The following is a 17,904-nucleotide window of genomic DNA, read 5'->3' as shown; positions in this document are numbered from 1 at the left end:
ATCACCAAATCAGGATGAAAGAGTCCGACCAGCTTGCGACTTCTTTCATCACACCTTTCGGCATGTACTGCTACACTACTATACCGTTTGGTTTGAGGAATGCGGGTGCGACATACCAAAGGTGCATGAACCACGTGTTCGGCCAACACATCGGTCGAACGGTCGAGGCTTACGTCGATGACATCGTAGTCAAGACGAGGAAAGCCTCCGACCTCCTTTCCGGCCTTGAAACGACATTTCGGTGTCTCAAGGCGAAAGGCGTAAAACTCAACCCCGAGAAGTGTGTCTTCGGGGTCCCCCGAGGCATGCTCTTGGGGTTCGTCGTCTCCGAACGGGGCATCGAGGCCAATCCAGAGAAAATCGCGGCCATCACCGACATGGGGCCCATCAAGGACTTGAAAGGCGTATAGAGGTTCATGGGATGCCTTGCGGCTCTGAGCCGCTTCATCTCGCGCCTCGGCGAAAGAGGCCTACCCCTGTACCGCCTCTTAAGAAAGGTCGAGTGCTTCACTTGGACCCCTGAGGCCGACGAAGCCCTCGGGAACCTGAAGGCGCTCCTCACGAACGCGCCCATCTTGGTGCCCCCCGCTGCCGGAGAAGCCCTCTTGATCTACGTCGCTGCTACCACTCAGGTGGTCAGCGCCGCTGAAAGGGAATTAGGCTTACACCTATTTCCTAATTGATTTTGGTGGTTGAATTGCCCAACAAAAATTATTAAACTAACTAGTTTGCTCTAGAATATACGTTCTACAGGTGCCAAAGGTTCATCTACAAACATACTAAATCGACTGTCCGGAATATCGTAGATTATTCCGGACAGGAGAAGCTTTTTGGAAAAACAGGCCAAGCGCGGACCGTCCGGGCCCTTGCGGCGGACCGTCCGCACCACCAGGATGACCCTCAGACAGAACCAATGCAAAAATCTGAGTCTGCACTATGGACCGTCCGGAGGAGAAGAGCGGACCGTCTGTGACCTCGCGCGGACCGTCCGGCCTCAGGCGCGGACCGTCCGGTAGGTGAGGAACCGAAAAACCCGAAGCTGACGGGTTCGGTAAAATGAATTTTAGCGTCCGCGCGGACCGTCCGGGGTGCACGACCGGACCGTCCGCGCCAGGCTTTATCTGACATCTGACGACGCATTAAATGCAATATAGCCGTTGATATAGCCGTTACTGCTGACCGTTGCATTTTCAGCCGTTGATCTACAGGCGCGGACCGTCCGGACCAGGCAGGCGGACCGTCCGCGGTCGGCAGAATGGAGCAACGGCTAGGGGTTGGGGGCTATAAATACCAACCCAACCACCTCCATTCACTCCACCCAAGCATTCCAACCTTCAACATTCAATACAAGAGCTAGCAATTCATTCCAAGACACATTCAAAGCCTCCATCTCTCCAAGTTTCACAATTGAGAAAAGAGATCATTAGTGATTAGTGACTTGAGAGAGAAAGTGATTCGTGTGTTATTTGTCGCTCTTGTCGCTTGGCTTTTTGCAATCGTGCTTTCCTTTTTTGATTCTTCATTTCGATCAAACTCACTTGTAATTGAGGCAAGAGACACCAATCTTGTGGTGGTCCTTGTGAGAACTTTGTGTTCCAAGTAATTGAGAAGAAAACCTCACTCGGTCCGAGGGACCGTTTGAGAGAGGGTAAGGGTTGAAAGAGACCCGGCCTTTGTGGCCTCCTCAACGGGGAGTAGGTTTGCAAGAACCGAACCTCGGTAAAACAAATCCACGTGTCTCACTCTTTATTCACTTGCGATTTGTTTTGCACCCTCTCTCGTGGACTCTATTATATTTCTAACGCTAACCCGGCTTGTAGTTGTGATTAAATTTGAGAATTTCAGTTTCGCCCTATTCACCCCCCCTCTAGGCGACTTTCAATTGGTATCAGAGCCCGGTGCTTCATTAGAGCCTAACCGCTCGAAGTGATGTCGGGAGATCACGCCAAGAAGGAGATGAAGACCGGCGAAAAGCCCACTACAAGCCACGGGAGCACTTCATCGGAAGAGTCCCGCACCAAGAAGAAGGAGAAGAAGAAGATCTCCTCCAACAAAGGGAAGGAGAAGAAATCTTCTTCTCACCACAAAGAGAAGAAGGAAAAATCTTCTTCCCACAAGCCGCGTCGGAGTGGGGACAAGCAAAAGAGGATGAGGAAGGTGGTCTACTACGAGACCGACACTTCATCAACATCAACCTCCGACTCCGATGCACCCTCCGTAACTTCTAAACGCCAAGAGCGTAAGAAGTTTAGTAAGATCCCCCTACACTATCCTCGCATTTCTAAACATGCACCTTTACTTTCCGTCCCATTAGGCAAACCACCAACTTTTGATGGTGAAGATTATGCTAGGTGGAGTGATTTAATGCGATTTCATCTAACCTCACTCCACAAAAGTATATGGGATGTTGTTGAGTTTGGTGCACAGGTACCATCCGTAGGGGACAAGGATTATGATGAGGATGAGGTGGCCCAAATCGAGCACTTCAACTCTCAAGCGACAACAATACTCCTCGCCTCTTTAAGTAGAGAGGAGTATAACAAAGTTCAAGGGTTGAAGAGCGCCAAGGAGGTTTGGGATGTGCTCAAAACCGCGCACGAAGGAGATGAGCTCACCAAGATCACCAAGCGGGAAACGATCGAGGGGGAGCTCGGTCGATTCCGGCTTCGCAAAGGGGAGGAGCCACAACACATGTACAACCGGCTCAAGACTTTGGTGAACCAAGTGCGCAACCTCGGGAGCGTCAAGTGGGACGACCACGAAATGGTTAAGGTTATTCTAAGATCTCTCATTTTCCTTAACCCCACTCAAGTTCAATTAATTCGTGGTAATCCTAGATATACTAAAATGACCCCCGAGGAAGTAATCGGGCATTTTGTAAGTTTTGAGTGCATGATCGAAGGCTCGAGGAAGATCAACGAGCTTGATGATCCATCTACATCCGAAGCTCAACCCGTCGCATTCAAGGCGACGGAAGAAAAGAAGGAGGAGTCTACACCAAGTAGACAACCAATCGACGCCTCCAAGCTTGACAATGAGGAGATGGCGCTCGTCATCAAGAGCTTCCGCCAAATCCTCAAACAAAGGAGGGGGAAAGACTACAAGTCCCGCTCCAAGAAGGTTTGCTACAAATGTGGTAAGCCCGGTCATTTTATTGCTAAATGTCCTATATCAAGTGACAGTGACCGAGGCGACGACAAGAAGGGGAGAAGAAAGGAGAAAAAGAAGTACTACAAGAAGAAGGGCGGCGATGCCCATGTTTGTCGGGAGTGGGATTCCGACGAAAGCTCAAGCGACTCCTCCGACGACGAGGACGCCGCCAACATCGCCGTCACCAAGGGACTTCTCTTCCCCAACGTCGGCCACAAGTGCCTCATGGCAAAGGACGGCAAACGGAACAAGGTTAAATCTAACTCCTCCACTAAATATGAGTCTTCTAGTGATGATAATAATAGTGATGAGGAGGATAATTTGCGTGTTCTCTTTGCCAATCTTAACATGGAGCAAAAAGAAAAATTAAATGAATTGATTAGTGCTATTCATGAAAAGGATGACCTTTTGGACTCCCAAGAGGATTGTCTAATTAAAGAAAACAAGAAACATGTTAAGGTTAAAAAGGCTTATGCTCTAGAAGTAGAAAAATGTGAAAAATTATCTAGTGAGCTAAGCACTTGCCGTGAGATGATTGACAACCTTAGGAATGAAAATGCTAGTTTAAATGCTAAGGTTGATTCTCATGTTTGCATTGTTTCAACTTCCAATCCTAAAGATAATGATGATGATTTGCTTGCTAGGATTGAAGAATTGAATATTTCTCTTACTAGCCTTAGAGTAGAAAATAAAAATTTAATTGCTAAGGCTAAAGATTATGATGTTTGCAAAGTTACAGTTTCCGATCTTAGAGATAAAAATGATATTCTTCATGCTAAGATTGTTGAACTTAATTCTTGCAAACCCTCTACATCTATTGTTGAGCATGTATCTATTTGTACTAGATGTAGAGATGTTGATGTTAATGCTATTCATGATCATATGGCTTTAATTAAACAACAAAATGATCATATAGCAAAACTAGATGCTAAAATTGCCGAGCACAACTTAGAAAATGAGAAATTTAAATTTGCTCGTAGCATGCTTTATAATGGGAGACGCCCGGGCATCAAGGATGGCATTGGCTTCCAAAGGGGAGACAATGTCAAAATTAGTGCCCCTCCTAAAAGATTGTCTAATTTTGTTAAGGGCAAGGCTCCCATGCCTCAGGATAACGAGGGTTACATTTTATACCCTGCCGGTTATCCCGAGAGCAAAATTAGGAGAATTCATTCTAGGAAGTCTCACTCTGGCCCTAATCATGCTTTTATGTATAAGGGTGAGACATCTAGCTCTAGGCAACCAACCCATGCTAAGTTGCCTAGAAAGAAAACTCCTAGTGCATCAAATGATCATAACATTTCATTTAAAACTTTTGATGCATCTTATGTTTTGACTAACAAATCCGGCAAGATAGTTGCCAAATATGTTGGGGGCAAGCACAAGGGCTTCAAGACTTGTGTTTGGGTACCCAAAGTTCTTGTGTCTAATGCCAAAGGACCCAAAACCATTTGGGTACCTAAAGTCAAGAACTAAACTTGTTTTGTAGGTTTATGCATCCGGGGGCTCAAGTTGGATACTCGATAGCGGGTGCACAAACCACATGACAGGGGAGAAGAAGATGTTCTCCTCCTTCGAGAAAAACCAAGATCCCCAACGAGCTATCACATTCGGGGATGGAAAACAAGGTTTGGTCAAAGGTCTTGGTAAAATTGCTATATCTCCTGACCATTCCATTTCCAATGTTTTTCTTGTAGATTCTTTAGATTACAATTTGCTTTTCGTATCCCAATTATGTCAAATGGGCTACAACTGTCTCTTTACTGATGTAGGTGTCACTGTCTTTAGAAGAAGTGATGATTCAATAGCATTTAAGGGTGTGTTAGAGGGTCAGCTATACTTGGTAGATTTTGATAGAGCTGAACTCGACACTTGCTTAATTGCTAAGACTAACATGGGTTGGCTCTGGCACCGCCGACTAGCCCATGTTGGGATGAAGAATCTTCATAAGCTTCTAAAGGGAGAGCACATTTTAGGATTAACAAATGTTCATTTTGAGAAAGACAGGATTTGTAGCGCATGCCAAGCAGGGAAGCAAGTTGGTGTTCATCATCCGCATAAGAACATCATGACAAGTGACAGGCCACTGGAGCTCCTACACATGGATTTATTCGGCCCGATCGCTTACATAAGCATCGGCGGGAGTAAGTACTGTCTAGTTATTGTGGATGATTATTCTCGCTTCACTTGGGTATTCTTTTTATAGGAAAAATCTCAAACCCAAGAGACCTTAAAGGGATTTTCGAGACGGGCTCAAAATGAGTTCGGCTTAAGGATCAAGAAAATTAGAAGCGACAACGGAACGGAGTTCAAGAACTCTCAAATTGAAGGCTTCCTTGAGGAGGAGGGCATCAAGCATGAGTTCTCTTCTCCCTACATCCCACAACAAAATGGTGTAGTGGAGAGGAAGAATCGAACTCTATTGGACATGGCAAGAACCATGCTTGATGAGTACAAGACACCAGATCGGTTTTGGGCCGAGGCGGTTAACACCGCTTGCTACGCCATCAACCGGTTATATCTACACCGAATCCTCAAGAAGACATCATATGAACTCCTAACCGGTAAAAAGCCCAATATTTCATATTTTAGAGTTTTTGGTAGCAAATGCTTTATTCTTGTTAAGAGAGGTAGAAAATCTAAATTTGCTCCTAAAACTGTAGAAGGCTTTTTACTAGGATATGACTCAAACACAAGGGCATATAGAGTCTTTAACAAGTCCTCAGGACTTGTTGAAGTTTCTTGTGACGTTGTGTTTGATGAGACTAACGGCTCTCAAGTAGAGCATGTTGATCTTGATGAGATAGATGAAGAACAGGCTCCATGCATAGCGCTAAGGAACATGTCCATTGGGGATGTGTGTCCTAAGGAATCCGAAGAGCCTCCACATGCACAAGATCAACCATCCTCCTCCACACAAGCATCTCCACCAACTCAAAATGAGGACGAGGCTCAAGTTGATGAAGGAGAAGATCAAAGAGATGAGCCACCTCAAGATAATGGCAATGATCAAGGGGGAGATGCAAATGATCAAGACAAGGAGGATGAACAACCAAGGCCGCCACACCCAAGAGTCCACCAAGCAATCCAACGAGATCACCCCGTCGACACCATCCTCGGCGACATTCATAAGGGGGTAACCACTCGATCTCGGGTTGCACATTTCTGTGAGCATTACTCTTTTGTTTCCTCTATTGAGCCACACAGGATAGAGGAAGCACTTCAAGATTCAGATTGGGTGATGGCGATGCAAGAAGAGCTCAACAACTTCACGAGGAACGAGGTATGGCGTTTAGTTCCACGTCCTAACCAAAATGTTGTAGGAACCAAGTGGGTCTTCCGCAACAAACAAGACGAGCATGGTGTGGTGACTAGGAACAAAGCTCGACTTGTGGCCAAGGGATACTCCCAAGTCGAAGGTTTGGATTTCGGTGAAACCTATGCACCTGTAGCTAGGCTTGAGTCAATTCGCATATTATTAGCCTATGCTACTTACCATGGCTTCAAGCTTTACCAAATGGACGTTAAGAGTGCCTTCCTCAATGGACCAATCAAGGAAGAGGTCTATGTTGAGCAACCTCCCGGCTTTGAAGACAGTGAGTACCCTAATCATGTCTATAGGCTCTCTAAGGCGCTTTATGGGCTCAAGCAAGCCCCAAGAGCATGGTATGAATGCCTTAGAGATTTCCTTATTGCAAATGGCTTCAAAGTCGGCAAGGCCGATCCTACTTTATTCACTAAAACTCTTGACAATGATTTGTTTGTATGCCAAATTTATGTTGATGATATTATATTTGGGTCTACTAACGAATCCACATATGAAGAATTTAGTAGGATCATGACACAAAAGTTCGAGATGTCTATGATGGGGGAGTTGAAGTATTTTCTAGGATTTCAAGTGAAGTAACTCCAAGAGGGCACCTTCATTAGCCAAACGAAGTATACTCAAGACATTCTAAACAAGTTTGGGATGAAGGATGCCAAGCCCATCAAGACACCCATGGGAACTAATGGGCATCTCGACCTCGACACGGGAGGTAAGTCCATTGATCAAAAGGTTTATCGGTCGATGATTGGTTCTTTGCTATATTTATGTGCATCTCGACCGGACATTATGCTTTCCGTATGCATGTGTGCAAGATTCCAAGCCGACCCTAAGGAAGCTCACCTTACGGCCGTGAAACGAATCTTGAGATATTTGGCTTATACTCCTAAGTTTGGGCTTTGGTATCCTAGGGGATCCACATTTGATTTAATTGGATATTCGGATGCCGATTGGGCGGGGTGCAAAATCAATAGGAAGAGCACATCAGGGACTTGCCAGTTCTTGGGAAGATCCTTGGTGTCTTGGGCTTCAAAGAAGCAAAATTCGGTCGCTCTTTCCACCGCCGAAGCCGAGTATATTGCCGCAGGCCATTGTTGCGCGCAATTGCTTTGGATGAGGCAAACCCTGCGGGACTACGGTTACAAATTAACCAAAGTCCCTTTGCTATGTGATAATGAGAGTGCAATCAAGATGGCGGATAATCCCGTCGAGCATAGCCGCACTAAGCACCTAGCCATTCGGTATCATTTTCTTAGGGATCACCAACAAAAGGGAGATATCGAGATTTCTTACATTAATACTAAAGATCAATTAGCCGATATCTTTACCAAGCCTCTTGATGAACAAACTTTTAACAAACTTAGGCATGAGCTCAATATTCTTGATTCTAGGAACTTCTTTTGTTGATTTGCACACATAGCTCATTTTACATACCTTTGATCATATCTCTTTCATATGCTATGACTAATGTGTTTTCAAGTCTATTTCAAACCAAGTCATAGGTGTATTGAAAGGGAATTGGTGTCTTCGGCGAAGACAAAGGCTTCCACTCCGTAACTCATCCTTCGCCGTCGCTCCAAGTCACTCTCCATTCTTGAGGGAGAAAGCATGAGCACAAGGACTCCATCTTTGGTATAATCTTCACTCATTTATTTATGACCAAAGGGAGAGAGTAGTTCTAAAGGGCTCTAATGATTCCATTTTTGGCGATTCATGCCAAAGGGGGAGAGAGTAGTATGAGCCCAAAGCAAAAGGACCGCACCACCACCTATTTCAAAAACTTCGTGTTTCCAAGAATATTATTAATTGGTTTCCTATTGTGTTCAAAAAGGGGAGAAAGTAGTATTTCAAAAATGATATATCAAAACCCTCTTGAACACTAAGAGGAGGATCTCATTTAGGGGGAGTTTTGTTTAGTCAAAGGAAAAGCATTTGAAACAGGGGGAGAAAATTTCAAATCTTGAAAATGCTTTGCGAAATCGTATTCATTTACCTTTGATTATTTGCAAAAGAACTTCAAAAAGGATTTACAAAATAATTTGCAAAAACAAAACATGTGGTGCAAACGTGGTCCAAAATATTAAGAATGAAAGAAACAATCCATGAATATCTTATAAGTATTTATATTGGCCAAATTCCAAGTAACCTTTGCACTTACTTCATGCAAACTAGTTCAATTATGCACTTCTATACTTGCTTTGGTTTGTGTTGGCATCAATCACCAAAAAGGGGGAGATTGAAAGGGAATTAGGCTTACACCTATTTCCTAATTGATTTTGGTGGTTGAATTGCCCAACACAAATTATTAAACTAACTAGTTTGCTCTAGAATATACGTTCTACAGGTGCCAAAGGTTCATCTACAAACATACTAAATCGACTGTCCGGAATACCGTAGATTATTCCGGACAGGAGAAGCTTTTTGGAAAAACAGCCCAAGCGCGGACCGTCCGGGCCCTTGCGGCGGACCGTCCGCACCACCAGGATGACCCTCGGACAGAACCAATGCAAAAATCTGAGTCTGCACTATGGACCGTCCGGAGGAGAAGAGCGGACCGTCTGTGACCTCGCGCGGACCGTCCGGCCTCAGGCGCGGACCGTCCGGTAGGTGAGGAACCGAAAAACCCGAAGGTGACGGGTTCGGTAAAATGAATTTTAGCGTCCGCGCGGACCGTCCGGGGTGCACGACCGGACCGTCCGCGCCAGGCTTTATCTGACATCTGACGACGCATTAATGCAATATAGCCGTTGATATAGCCGTTACTGCTGACCGTTGCATTTTCAGCCATTGATCTACAGGCGCGGACCGTCCGGACCAGGCGGGCGGACCGTCCGCGGTCGGCAGAATGGAGCAACGGCTAGGAAGTGGTTGGGGGCTATAAATACCAACCCAACCACCTCCATTCACTCCACCCAAGCATTCCAACCTTCAACATTCAATACAAGAGCTAGCAATTCATTCCAAGACACATTCAAAGCCTCCATCTCTCCAAGTTTCACAATTGAGAAAAGAGATCATTAGTGATTAGTGACTTGAGAGAGAAAGTGATTCGTGTGTTATTTGTCGCTCTTGTCGCTTGGCTTTTTGCAATCGTGCTTTCCTTCTTTGATTCTTCATTTCGATCAAACTCACTTGTAATTGAGGCAAGAGACACCAATCTTGTGGTGGTCCTTGTGAGAACTTTGTGTTCCAAGTAATTGAGAAGAAAACCTCACTCGGTCCGAGGGACCGTTTGAGAGAGGGTAAGGGTTGAAAGAGACCCGGCCTTTGTGGCCTCCTCAACGGGGAGTAGGTTTGCAAGAACCGAACCTCGGTAAAACAAATCCACGTGTCTCACTCTTTATTCACTTGCGATTTGTTTTGCACCCTCTCTCGTGGACTCTATTATATTTCTAACGCTAACCCGGCTTGTAGTTGTGATTAAATTTGAGAATTTCAGTTTCGCCCTATTCACCCCCCCCCCTCTAGGCGACTTTCAGCCGCGATCGTGGTTGAGAGACGAGAAGAAGGGCATACTTTGCCCGTCCAGAGGCCGGTCTACTTCATCAGTGAGGTACTGTCCGAGACCAAGATCCGCTACCCACAAATTCAGAAGCTGCTGTACGCGGTGATTCTGACGCGGCGGAAGTTGCGACACTACTTCGAGTCTCATCCGGTGACTGTGGTGTCATCCTTCCCCTGGGGGAGATCATCCAGTGCCGAGAGGCCTCGGGTAGGATTGCAAGGTGGGCGGTGGAAATCATGGGCGAGACAATCTCGTTCGCCCCTCGGAAGGCCATCAAGTCCCAAGTCTTGGCGGACTTTGTGGCTGAATGGGTCGACACCCAGCTCCCGGCAGTTCCGATCCAACTGGAACTCTGGACCATATTTTTCGACGGGTCGCTGATGAAAACAGGGGTAGGCGCGGGCCTGCTCTTCATCTCGCCCCTCGGGAAGCACCTCCGCTACGTGCTGCGCCTCCATTTCCTGGCGTCCAACAACGTGGCTGAGTACGAGGCTCTGGTCAACAGGTTGCGCATCGCAATCGAGCTAGGGGTCCGACACCTCGACGCTCGCGGTGACTCGCAGCTTGTCATCGACCAAGTCATGAAGAACTCCCACTGCCGCGACCCGAAGATGGAAGCCTACTGCGACGAGGTTCGGCGCCTGGAAGACAAGTTCTACGGGCTCGAGCTCAACCACGTCGCCCGACGATACAACGAGACTGCGGACGAGCTGGCTAAGATAGCCTCGGGGCGAACAACGGTCCCCCCGGACGTCTTCTTCCGAGACCTACATCAACCCTCAGTCAAGACCGATGACACGCCCGAGCCCGAGAAGGCCTCGGCCCAGCCCGAGGCACCCTCGGCCCCCGAGGGTGAGGCACTGCGCGTCGAGGAAGAGCGGAGCGGGGTCACGCCTAATCGAAACTGGCAGACCCCGTACCTGCAATATCTCCACCGAGGAGAGCTGCCCCTCGACCGAGCCGAAGCTCGGCGATTGGCGCGGCGCGCCAAGTCGTTCGTCTTGCTGGGGGACGGGAAGGAGCTCTACCACCGCAGCCCCTCAGGCATCCTCCAGCGATGCATATCCATCGCCGAAGGCCAGGAGCTCTTACAAGAAATACACTCGGGGGCTTGCGGTCATCACGCAGCGCCTCGAGCCCTTGTTGGAAACGCCTTCCGACAAGGTTTCTACTGGCCGACCGCGGTGGCTGACGCCACTAGAATTGTCCGCACCTGCCAAGGGTGTCAATTCTACGCAAGGCAGACCCACCTGCCCGCTCAGGCTCTGCAGACAATACCCATCACCTAGCCATTTGCTGTGTGGGGCCTGGACCTCGTCGGTCCCTTACAGAAGGCACCCGGGGGCTACACGCACCTGCTGGTCGCCATCGACAAATTCTCCAAGTGGATCGAGGTCCGACCCCTAAACAGCATCAGGTCCGAACAGGCGGTGGCGTTCTTTACCAACATCATCCATCGCTTTGGGGTCCCGAACTCCATCATCACCGACAACGGCACCCAGTTCACCGGCAGAAAGTTCCTGGACTTCTGCGAGGATCACCACATCCGGGTGGACTGGGCCGTCGTGGCTCACCCCATGCCGAATGGGCAAGTAGAGCGTGCCAACGGCATGATTCTGCAAGGACTCAAGCCACGGATCTACAACAACCTCAACAAGTTCGGCAAGCGATGGATGAAGGATCTCCCCTCGGTGGTCTGGAGTCTGATGACAACGCCGAGCCGAGCCACGGTCTTCACACCGTTCTTTCTAGTCTATGGGGCCGAGGCCATCTTGCCCACGGACTTAGAATACGGTTCCCCGAGGGCGAGGGCCTACGACGACCAAAGCAATCGAGCTAACCGAGAAGACTCACTGGACCAGCTGGAAGAGGCTCGGGACGTGGCCTTACTACACTCGGTGCGGTATCAGCAGTCCCTGCGACGCTACCACGGCCGAGGGGTTCGGTCCCGAGACCTCCAGGTGGGCGACTTGGTGCTTAGGCTGCGACAAGATGCCCGAGGGCGGCATAAGCTCATGCCTCCCTGGGAAGGGCCGTTCGTCATCGCCAAGGTCCTGAAGCCCGGGACATACAAGCTGGCCAACAGTCAAGGCGAGGCTCAGACGTCGACGGAGGGGGAGCAGCAGCACCCTCGGCGTCAACTCCACCTTCGGCGAAGTCCGACCGAGCCTCGGACGGCAACACGGTCGGAGGGTCTCCACTCCGAAGGACGACGTCAGCGCCACGCCCGGGCCATCGCCGTCGGGGTCTCCTCCAGGAATCCGGCCCGAGCAGACGGCTCAGCCGGTCGCCCCGAAGCCTCAGCCAGCTGTCCTCCGAGGACACCAGCCCGGCTCGTGGCTTCGGCAACTCGACTCCGGCGCTGGTCCCGCCAGTTGACGGTCCGGCCTGGCTCCGGCCGACGAAGTCTTCTTTCCAAGCCAACTCTGCCTCTGTCCATGCTAACACCGCTTCCTCCGGCTTCGGCTCATCGAAGAGCGGCCGAGGGTTCCCTTAACTAAGCAAGAGAAGCCTCGGGCAGCAAGGCCGACTGAGCCGAGGGACTCCTACGCCTCCGGGATACGGATACCTCACTCGTCACCTTCGCACGAGGCAACTCACACTTGGTTAAGCGGTTCAGTTAGCCGACAGGCGAGTCCTAGTGCTCAAAATGAGGAAAAAACATGGCTCCGTGCCAAAAATACATACATGTTCAGGCCCCGACAGCCACAATGAACAAGACACCGGCACTCAAGGTGCCATTACAAACGGAACTTCAGTTCCGCCCCCACGGGTATGAACAACCTCCACACCGGAGAGCCTGCGGGGTGACAAGCTCCGGGTGACTCGCCAGCGACCTCTGCAGCAACAGCCATGGTCCCAGGACGGACACAGCCACCGGAAGGCTCTCGTTCGCGTCCCCACTCAAGGGACGCGAACCAGACATTAAAGCCAAAGAGCCGGAGGCCCGAAGCGCGGATGGTGGCGGTGATCCCGTCGGCGACGAGACTTCTTCAGCCGCCACCACCTCAGCGCCGACGACGGAAGCCATCTGCCCACCGGTAGATCCCCACTCGGATCCTCCCGGACGAGCGGAGCACCGACCTCCGTGCAGAGGCGCCGTACCGGGGCAAAGGCAGGACAGCCCCAGAACACGAACGCCGCCCTAGCAGCGCGCGAGGTCTTGGGCGGTCCTCCGGTGCACGCGGCGCGACAACCGCTCTCGCGGCGGGAGGGGGCACCGGGAGCCGAGCCAGAGCCAGCTGAGCCAGCGAGCCCAACGCGCTGAAGCTGACGACGCTCGCTGCCGACCAGCCCCGTGTTGTCGAAGTCCGACTCTCCCGCTAGGCCGGTGAGCGCCCTCTCCCTTGAATGCTGAGGGAGAAGGTGACCCACGAACCCGCGCGGGAGGTAGAGCTCCGGCTCAGCCCGGCCTCCGCCCCAGCCAGGATGATGAAGATCCTTGAAGCTGAGGGCGGGACCAAGATCGCAGCCCAGCTCGCTTCTCCCCACCATCGAACTGGTGGTCACCGTCTTGGGTGACCACCGGCGAGGGGATGCGGCCGGGCTGTCTGATGAAAATCCTTGAAGCCGAGCGATGGCTGAAAGGTACCAACTTCCGCGAAGTTGCGTTCCTCCAACGACAGCAAGACGAAAGCGACGCGAGTGCCCCCCATCCGGGGGCTCGGAAGGTGGAAAGACGCGATGCATGAGGGGAGTGCGAAGACATGGTTGCCTTTCAAGGGGGTCACCCTCCTTTTAAAGGCAACTCTCCCCACTTGCGTCCTCAGCCGTCGCGGGCTGAGTCTTCTCCAACACGCTCCAAGGTCCTCCCCCTACGACACGGGGGTTGGGTCCCACGCGTCATGCAAGGTGGTCCAAGGCAGAAAAAAGCCAAACCGCCGCGCGCGGTGCGCACAACTGCCCAGCGGTTACGAGCATTCCTCCACTTTCGCCCAGGCCAGCGGTCGAAAGGGCGGACCGCCATGCAGGCGGCATGCAACCGCACCAAGGGGGCGCACCCTTTCGACTTTGACGCGTCCAGCATGGAGGCCCAGGCCCACACGTCATGTAACCGGCGCGCCGGTTACTACGTGCAAGAAACTGCACCGCCACTTGCACCAGTACCGCGCCTTCTCGACTGCGGAACCGGTACCGCGACTCGAGGCGACCCTGCGCATGACCCAACAGTGCCAACCGAGCACATCGGTCACGGGTCAGTCAGCCGCGGGAGAAGGCGCGACGATCGATACGGCCAGAAATGGGCCGGCAGTAATAGCGGTGGCAGGCGGGCGGAAGCAGCGGTCAAGTCGTCAGCAAGCTCACGCCCCCTCCTGGGATAGCGAGAGAACCCTCTCCCACGACGTGAAGACGACGCGCCCGTGTTCCGTTCCTCGAACGGCTCGCGCACGCGCACCGGCTGCCCCGCGAACCACTCGTCCCGTCGCATTAACTCTGCGGCAGGACAGGCGGCACCTTTGGCAGGCGAAGCAGGCGACGCTTCGCTTCCGCCATAATGACCGCGTCAAAAAAGGTGCGCCACGTCGTTCGATTCGTATCCTTTTCCTCTTCCTCTTTCTCTCTCTTACAACAGGGACCGGGAAAGGGGACACCCCGAAAGGGATCCTTCTCCGCGAAGGAAGCGTGCCCCGAGCCCCCCTACTGATCAGAGGTTCGAAAGCTGGCCCCTCGGAAGGGTTCAACAGCCGCCTCAGATCACTCGGGCTCCACGCCCGCTACTGGTCAGAGGTTTGAAGGTCGGCCCCTCGGAAGGGTTCAACGGCCGCCTCAGGCCACTCGGGCTCCGCGCCCACTACTGATCAGGGGTTCGTAGGTTGGCCCCCGAAGGGTTCGACAACCGCCTCAGACGCAGAGCGAGGGATGACCCTGGGTACGTTCGATACATAACCAAGGCTCGGGCTACGCTCCCGAGGTACCCTAGGACATTTCCGAGACCAACGGGAACGATCTTGTAACGGAATCCCACCAGAGGGAGGCATCAAGCCCTCGGACCCCGTCAAAAGGGGACCGGGTCCGACAAATCACCTGCAGGTACTTTTGGAGCGCGCCTCCAGGCCACTAGCCGACCCCTAACGAATGGGGCACGGGCGTCCACTCGGATTACCCGTTAGCAACTCACTGGAGACACCATGTTCGGCGCCCTCCGAGGGCAACATGGCGCTTTCCCCCCCTCCTCCTTGCGGAAAGGCGACGCAGGGGCGTATGTAAAAAAGTCAAGTCTGTCCTTGACCGTCCTCTCGCTCTGTGCGGAGGCTCGGGGGCTGCCCTCGCAAACCCGGCTCCGGCCAAACCGTTGACAACGTCAACATACCAGCCCGAGAACTTGGGACTCGACTGTGCACCCGGGCTACGGCCAGTTCGCATGAGGGAACAACCAGACCGGCCGAAGCATCACGAAACGCATTAAGACATCGAAGGAGTCAAACCACTCCTCCGAGGCCTCGGGGGCTACACCCGACAGGTGCGCTCGCGCGCACCCACCAGAACGAAACGCAACCGAGAAAGGCCGGTCCCCTTGCAAAAAAGTGCGACAAAAGCCTCCAAGCGAGTATTAACACTCCCTTTGAGGCTCGGGGGCTACTGTCGGGGACCATAATTAGGGGTACCCCCAAGACTCCTAATCTCAGCTGGTAACCCCCATCAGCACAAAGCTGCGAAGGCCTGATGGGTGCGATTAAGTCAAGGCTCAGTCCACTCAAGGGACACGATCTCGCCTCGCTCGAGCCCAACCTCGGGCAAGGGCAGCCGACCCCGGAGGATTCGCGTCTCGCCCGAGGGCCCCCTCAAGCAACGGACACACCTTCGGCTCGCCCGAGGCCCAGTCTTCGCCGAGAAGCAACCTTGGCCGGATCGCCACACCGACCGACCATATCGCAGGTGCATTTAATGCAAGGATGGCCTGACACCTTATCCTGACGCGCGCCCTTCAGTCGACAGAGCCGAAGTGACCGCAGTCACTTCGCCGCTCCACTGACCGGCCTGACAAGAAGACAGCGCCGCCTGCGCCGCTCCGACTGCTGTGCCACTCAACAGAGAGAGGCTGACAGCAGCCAAGTCCGGCCTCGGGCGCCATAGGAAACTCTGCCTCGCCCGACCCCAGGGCTCGGACTCGACCTCGGCCCCGGAAGACGATGAACTCCGCCTCGCCCGACCCCAGGGCTCGGACTCAGCCTCGGCTCCGGAAGACAACGAACTCTGCCTCGCCCGACCCCAGGGCTCGGACTCAGCCTTGGCCTCAGACGATGGTCTCCGCCTCGCCCGACCCGGGGCTCGGACTCGACCTCGACCTCGGAAGATAGACTCGACCTCGACCTCGGAGGAGCCTCCGCCTCGCCCGACCCAGGGCTCGGACCGACCACGTCACAGGGGGGGCATCATTATCCTATCCCTAGCTAGCTCAGGCTACGGGGAACAAGACCGGCATCCCATCTGGCTCGCCCCGGTAAACAAATAATGATGGAGCCCCGCGTGCTCTATGACGACGGCGGCTCTCAGCCCCTTACGGAAGCAAGGAGACGTCAGCAAGGACTCGACAGCCCCAACAGCTGTCCTTCCGCAAGGCTCCAGTGCTCCTCCGACGGCCACGACATCACATGAACAGGGTGCCAAAACCTCTCTGGCTGCCACGACGGCATGTACTTAGGGCACTAGCTCCTCTCTGCTAGACACGTTAGCACACTGCTACATCTCCTATTGTACACCTGGGCCCTCTCCTTACGCCTATAAAAGGAAGGCCCAGGGCACTCGTACGAGGAGGTTGGCCGTGCGGGAGGACGGGACGGCGCGTGCAGGCCTCTCGCCCCCTCCCACGCGGACGCTTGTAACCCCCTACTGCAAGCGCACCCAACCTGGGCGCAGGACAAACACGAAGGCCGCGGGTTTCCCCTTTACGCCTGTCTCCTTGTTTCCCCCCTTCGTGCTCCGTCTCGCGCCGACCCATCTAGGCTGGGACACGCGGCGGCAATTTACTCGTCGGTCCAGGGACCCCCCGGGGTCGAAACGCCGACACCCCTGCTCGCGACCGTCGCGCGGGCCTCCTTCGCGCGCCGCGCCTCCTCCCATGGCTGGCGAGCAGCGGCCACTCTCCCCCTCCACCTTCCCTCCCCTCTCCTCCTGGGCACGGGCCGCCTCCCCTGGCAGGCGCTCCGCCGCCGTGGTGCCATTACAGGGGCTTGGGGGTTGTCAGTTCCCGCCTCCCCTGCGCTCGGGCCGGCATGGGGGGCAGGGCCCCGCGACACCAGTGGGACCATCCTCACTGCTGTGGGCACCGCCACGGCCCTTGCTGCTGTGGCGGATGTGGTTTCCGCGGAGGTTGCCAGTCCGGCAGACCTTCCCCCGCCAATTCCCCCGTCGCTGGTCATCGATCCACCTCCGGTCGTTGATCAGCCGCTGCCTCCACCGGTCGCCCACCAAGGGATACACCGTCGCCGCCCTCACTGCTGCCCTGCGAAGCACGCGGCGCGACAGGCCTGTCTGCGGGAAGCGGCCCTCGTGCGGGAGCGCGAGCGCGAGGCCGCCGACGCTATCGCTGCTCAGATTGCCGCGGCGGAACAGCTCCTCGCCTTGCCTGCGGCCCACGACGGTGGGGTCACCTCCTCTGACACCGTGGGCAGCGTGTACGGCGTCCCGACTGCATCGACCGTCGGAACCGGGCCCCGCACCATCCCCACGGTGCTCTAGCATGACCCGACTGACCCGCTCGTGGATCAGCTCCACCTTCAGGCTAGGAGTGTCTAGAACATTCGCCTCATGGTTCCTGTCGTCCTGGAGCCAGAGTCGTCGTCCTACGCACGCTGGCGGGACTTACTCCTCCTCACCCTTCGCTGCTACGCTCTGGATGACCACGTCCTCTGCGACCCCACCGGCGTGGCGCCGACTGCCGCGTGGGTGCGCCTCGACAGCATCGTGCTCACCTGTATCGTGG

Source organism: Zea mays, chromosome 9 (genome assembly GCF_902167145.1).
Source record: "Zea mays cultivar B73 chromosome 9, Zm-B73-REFERENCE-NAM-5.0, whole genome shotgun sequence".
Lineage (NCBI taxonomy): Eukaryota > Viridiplantae > Streptophyta > Magnoliopsida > Poales > Poaceae > Zea > Zea mays.
The sequence above is the reverse complement of the archived record's forward strand: the minus strand, read 5'-3'. Positions refer to the sequence as shown.